Source organism: Elephantulus edwardii, unplaced genomic scaffold (genome assembly GCF_000299155.1).
Source record: "Elephantulus edwardii isolate Elephantulus edwardi_28Jun2011 unplaced genomic scaffold, EleEdw1.0 scaffold00022, whole genome shotgun sequence".
Classification (NCBI taxonomy): domain Eukaryota; kingdom Metazoa; phylum Chordata; class Mammalia; order Macroscelidea; family Macroscelididae; genus Elephantulus; species Elephantulus edwardii.
The window spans coordinates 17,569,280-17,575,866 of NW_006399772.1; positions in this window are offsets into that span (position 1 = coordinate 17,569,280).

Below are 6,587 nucleotides of genomic sequence, written 5' to 3' on the forward strand. Positions count from 1 at the left end.
ACACACAAAACCCAAAAACCAAAAGACGAAAAACCAACCAGTAGTCTTTCTGATTGTTGAGTTCCTTTACTCAAATCAGTGGTTAAATAAATCTGTTGTTAAAAATGTTGACTTAAAAAAAAGTTGACTTCCATATATGTGTATAACTGAGGTTTAATGGAAGAATTGATAATTAGGAAAGCTACTTATTGAATAGAAGTACTGAGTATAGTCAATATATTAGCTTCACACAGTGGGTAACCTACAGTGACTAATTTTTTAAAAATATTAAAACCTTGCATTTTAAAAGAATTAGGTTATTATTAAACAGTATTTAAGATTCCTTTGCTATATTGTTTCACTTGCTAGAAAGCTGAATTGATTTCCATTTTATAACTGGCAGGACTTATAGATTAAAGATTTTAAATTACCATAAAGGCAAAGGAAAACTTTTAATCAGAAGTGTAATCTAATTATGGCAACTTCTGTGGTTGGCCAATTACAAATGGCTGCTAAGTCTTTTCTTTCTCTCTCTCTTTGTTATTTTAGCCTCATAAATAGTCATCTGGCATTAAATATTTGTGATCTCGGCCAATAACCTTTTTTCAATCTCACAGGACCTTTTTTAATTAAACTATATCTTTGTCCCATGTCTGTAATCCTCTCACTGACATTTTATATACAAGACACCTTGCTGAAAAAAGGTCAAGCAGTACAGTTATAAATGGAAAAGAGATTAAAGGAATTCTCAAGCCATGGTGTGATCTAAGAGTGAGTTAAATGTGCTGCAGTTCTTAGTAGACACACTCAGTAGATAAGGGGGAGCCCTTTGGGTAGATTTTAATGGTGAAGGTAGGAAAGAAAGTGGATATTATTTTTTTATGGCAAAAAAAATGAATAAATACACCTTTTTCCTCTCACAGACCATAGTAATTACTGTAAAAGACCACCATGGGGCTCTAACAGCTATAAAGTGCTCAGGAAAACAATTACAAAACATATTCATGGTGTTTGTGTAATTCTTGCCTACAAAGACACTTTTGTTGCTCTAGTAAGCCTTGCAAATGCCAGTCTGAGGTTAAGGTTAATTAACTCTAGAAGTAAAAGAAACATATTGAAACGTGCATGCATCAGTGAAGAGTAAAAAAGGAATGCAAAACGTGAGCAAGAGAGAGGAAGTGAGCAAGTGCCACGTTACAGAAAATTCTCCTTTAGTGTCCCTATATTCAACAGTAGCCATAGTGTTTGAAAGGTAAATACAGTCACAGAAGTGACTTACATTATTTTCATCAGAACATTAAGCAGAAATTGAAAAAGGATTTTTTTCCCCCTTTAATATTCTCCAGCTGGCATGTTATGACTCAAACTTGCTGAATCCATGCCACACTGCGGTGCATTTAATGGTGTACATGGGCACAACCAAACAATACATTACTTGTAATGTCTGAAATCATCTAGCAAAGCCTGGTACTCAAGTGTTGAAATACCCCTCTCCGAGCTTGCTTAGTTACACCCAAGAGGCCATCCTTCTCTGCAAAGCCTTTACTGCTAATTTCTTTCTGTCACATTTATATAGTCTGGTGATAAAAAGATTCCCTCTCATTTCTATGTCACTAGGCTGGCATTATTTAGAGGGCAATGCTGGGGAAGAACAGTTGACACAGGAGTTCTAATCATAAAACCGGTGTCATCCACTAGATTCCGACTCCCGAAGACCTTACACACCAGAATATAACTGCCCCATTGGGGATCCAAGGCTGTCAACATTAGGGAAACTTATTCCTGTGTTTTCCTCCCTTGAGCTGCCAGTGGCCTTGAACAACAAGCCGACTTTCAGTTAACAAATCTGTTTTCTGAGTTCTAGTATTTGGGTTTATAAACAATCCACTCATTGTTTTTGAAATGATTCCACCTTAAAGCAACATTATGAGTCAGGATAGAACTGCCTCATCCGGTTCCCAAGGATGCAAAACATACGGAAGCAGGCCTCACCTTTCTCCTACACAGTGACGGGTGGGTTCAAACCATCAACCTTCCCCTTAGTAATTGAGTGCTTAACCACTGTACCACCGGTGCTCCATATTGATTGTAGTTAGCAGCAAAATCCTCTTGCCTTTTTTTTTTTTTGGGGGGGGCAAGAAAAGTAAAATAAGAACCGAACTTTAGTTGGGCTCAAATTAAACCTCTTTGATGTCTCTTTGGCTTTGGATTTCTGGGCAGACTATTTATCAGTGTGAATTGAAAAGGTTACTGCTTCCAGTCCCTTCAGCTGTTACAAGATTGTTGGCAGTCAGTGAACTGGCAAGATCTAGCGAGCTAGGACCTGTCCAAAGTAACTGGATGCTGTGTTTGAGAAATGTGATAGTTGACAGGCTGACATTAGGATGCTTGTGACTCTGCCTGTGTCCCAAGCTTCAAATCAGCTATCAATCCAGATAATAGAGAAGCTTCTGCACATAAACCCCTGGGGCTTGTTTTGTCTCTCCACTTGCTTAGTGGGAGAAAAGCTTTAACTTAGGAAAGTAAGTTACTTTTTTAAAAATCAAGGCCCACAAACAAGTTGATAGTGTTCACCTGGCTGCATCCACCATGTTCACTTGGAATCTGGTTTCTTACAATCATTTGGATGTCATTTTTACACTCAGCCCAGTAGAAAGAGTGGAAAAATTTGGTTAAGGAAATGGTGGCTTTGTCTGAGTAACAAATTGGAACGAATTTTCTGACCTGACAGAAACAGGTAGTGGCTGTACTGGGCTATTATTGCCTGCCATTGATTGTACTGGGCTAATGGTATGAAAAATAGATTTATTTTTTGTCTGAGGCAACATGAGTCAAGCCAGTCAAAATAAATGGAGGTTTTGACAAATGGTTGTTTTCAACATTATTTCTTGACAAATTAACCTCTCAAAGAGCCAAAACCAAAATTAATGGAGAAGAAATATTGAAAATAATCTATTTATGTGTCCTGTATGCAGCAGTTCTCTCAAGATCCTATTATTATTGTTGTTATTGGCAAGCTAAACTTGAAGAAATGAGTCAGAGAGGTGTGTCGCTTATTTGGGGCTATAAACACTGTAAATTAATCTTTACATTCATGCCCTCCCACTTACCGTCCTTTCTTTCAAACTATCTGCACTGTCATCATGCATAAGGTATTCATTTATGAACTTTCCTTTGTTATCATATTGTCAGGATATGGTCGAAAGGTTTTATTTTGTCAGTTTCTCTCTTGCCATCAAGTCAGATCCAGCTGATTCTCCAGCTGGTTTTCAGAGGCTATAAATTGCTCAAAAGACTGCTCACCTTTTTTCTTCAGAGCAGCTGGTAGATTTGAACTGCCTGGGTTGGGAGGGCAACTACTTTTCTACTAGACCACCAGATTAATTATTGTGTTATGTTTAAATTGTATTTAAGGAGTTTTGTTTAAAAAGAAAAGTACTTAAAATTCACTTGTATACACATCTGTACATCTCCTTGGGTGTTCTGGTGTTCTAGTGGCAAGAAGCTGCACTGCAATCCCTAAGTTATGCAGTTTGAGGCAAGGAGCTTCTACGCAGGAAAAAGGTGGGCAAGGTCCTCCCATGAAATTAACTGCCTCTGAAAACCCACCAGAGGGTCAGCTATGGGTCAGTACTGAATCGATAGTACACAACAACAACATCTACATACATGTATTTTATTTTTAAATTTTATTTTTTATTATTTTTTTGTGCATGTACCATCAAATCAGATCTGACTGGTACAGGAGGAAATTGTCCCTCCTTCTCCAGCAGAGCATTTGGTGGATTTGAACCATGTACCTTTGGTATTGCAGTACAGCTTCTTGCCACTAGGCTGCCAGAGCTCCCCTTACATACATGTATTTTAAAAATAAAGTCTAAGATAGATAAGAAGATAGAGATGATGTAGGTATATAGATAGATATAAATATACATATAATATAGCTATAGATATATGGAGTAAGAATGGTGCAAGATAGGATAAGGTTCAGATATGTTATTCATAGCATCACTATGATGGTCAACTCAATGACACCTAACAACAGCAACAACATATGAAATGTAACTCCATGAGTTATATTTTAGTATTTTGTTTATTCTTTTTCATCCTTCATAAAAGTACTTCAATGTCTGCATGTAATTCAGAAATATTTTCCCTACCTGAAAAAGAATAAAATGTTTATGATGTGGTAAATACACTAGGAGTTTGCTAGATGGTGCTGCAACATATGTTTGTAATGTTCTACTAACGGTGTCTCTTTAAATAGGATGATGTTTACTGTTAGCAAAAATTGGGTCAATAGTGATAGTCTAGATCCTTTTTTAAAATATATCTGAATTTTTTAAAGAAAGAAAACTTTGCTACCTTTTTAGCTTTTACCTAGATTTCAGCCTCTCAGTTTATAAATTTAGCCTGTTTAACTAATAACTTTTTATATTCATAGAGTGATATAACAGAGTCAGGACTCAAAAAGCCATGATAAAATTCCAAAATATAATCTCTAATACATTTTTAATAAATATATTTCTGTGCCCTAATTAGAAAGGAAAAAAATGAAAAATAAGTTCATTTTAAATTACACAATTCAGAAAAAATTAAAAAATACTTTAGAATACTCACTAAAATTAAACATAAACCTGTCCATTACATATGACCCTCTCTTGAACATACACAAAAATGCATACATATACACAACTAAAAATTATTTTAAATGAATTAGAAACAACAAAAAAGGAGTGTTTCTTTGTTTACAAATAAAATTATTTTCTAAAATTGTCAAGGTATGAGTAAAGTATTATAGTTATTAAATAATTATTCGTTACAATAAATAATATTTATTCTTTAACTTAATTTACCCTGTACTGTCCAATCTATATTCTAGCCAATTTCCAGCAAACTTATAGAGCTATAATAAGCTACATATAGAGTGTGAAATGGGTGACAACATAAGTCAGCATTGTTGTTGCTAGGTGCCATTGAATCGAGTAAGTCTTTTTTTTTATTTGTATTTTCCAAAAATACTTTTTCTTTTTTTCCATTTTCTTTATTATTACTATTAATTTTAATGAAAATTTACAGAGATTTTGGATTTCCATTCATTCATTATTGTACTTTTCTCCCTGCCCACCTCTCCCCTCCACATCATTCTTCTCTTTGAAAAGTTAAGATCTGAACCCTGTTCTATTCTCACACTGCCCAACACAAAAGAACCCCTTGGATTTGGGTGCTCTCTGAGAGTGTCCAACCTGGAGAAGTTGGATTCTGGCTGGTAAATTGGCTTGATTACTTGAAAGTCAGGTGTAAACTGTTGGGGCATTTTTTAATTTTGTTAACAATCAAGTAAAAGCTGATTGGCCATTGTGATTTTGTTAACAATTATCTGTGGCTGGAAACTTCTTGTTTAAGCAATCAGGACCTGGTAGGAGGGCCTTTGTATTTAAAAGTTGGTTGGGTTGGTTGGAGCCTGAGTCTCCAGTGTGGAGAAGTTGGATTCTGGTGAGTAACTTGTTTTGATTTACTTGAAAGTTGGGTGTAAATCAACATTACTTAATCTGAATTAAATGCAAATACCATAATTAGTATAGCCACAGGACTCCAAAAGCCTTGGGATCTGTGATCTTGAAGACAATTACTTCCTTTGCCAAGTCTGAAGTTCTTGAGGTCAGCTTTTAAGGATTCTCAAATTTTATATAACCAAAACAGATTATAGGAGATTAGCTACAAAATTAACCACATTTTGTTAGAGATCTACTTTAATACAATCATAATGCAAAGTGGTTATATAGTATTTTTGCATTAATAAGCAAGACCTTGTTTTATGGTTGAACAACTTACAGATGATATCACACAGGTAAATCCTAAAATCATATTGTTGTTGTTGTTGTGTATCATCAAGTTGAAAGTGACCCATAGCTCAATCTCCAGTGGATTTCAGAGGCAGTTAGTCCTAAGGAAGGAGATTGCCCATCTTTCCCTCCTGGAGAGGCTGGTGGATTGGATCCACGTGCCTTCAAGGTTGCAGTGCTGCTTCATACCATTACTTTACCAGAATCATGTAAAATGCCAAAAACAACAAACACAGCTGGATCACAAACAGAAATCTCTATACTTGAAGAAACTGAATCTGTTATCCTGAAACTTCTCTAGTTTATTTGGCAGATAGTTGTAAAGACATTATCCTACTAACTAAGAACAATGAGAAAACTCTGATAAAATTTTTTGAAGTCTGTTTAAAGTCACTTGAAAGTTCACAAAGCTGTGTTTGTATTTATTCTTTTAAAACATACAAAAGTGGAAATAAAGCAGTGCTGTGCTGATTCCATTATCCAAAGTATTAAATTCTTTAACTATAAGTCATCTTATCATGACCATTAAGAACAGGCCGACCTTCAGATGTATATCTAAACTCAATCACTTATTAAAATTGGAATCAGTCACCTTAAGATAATCGTTAAGATTTAAACTGAAAATATCCCTTGAAATCATCTTAAAAGCAAGCAATAGCTCAATTTAAATAGTAAACAATGTCTGTATTATGTTCTTTTTGGTGTTTCCTATATAATATCAAATTTACTGTTGTAAACAGCAACTTGAAAGACTAGATAAGA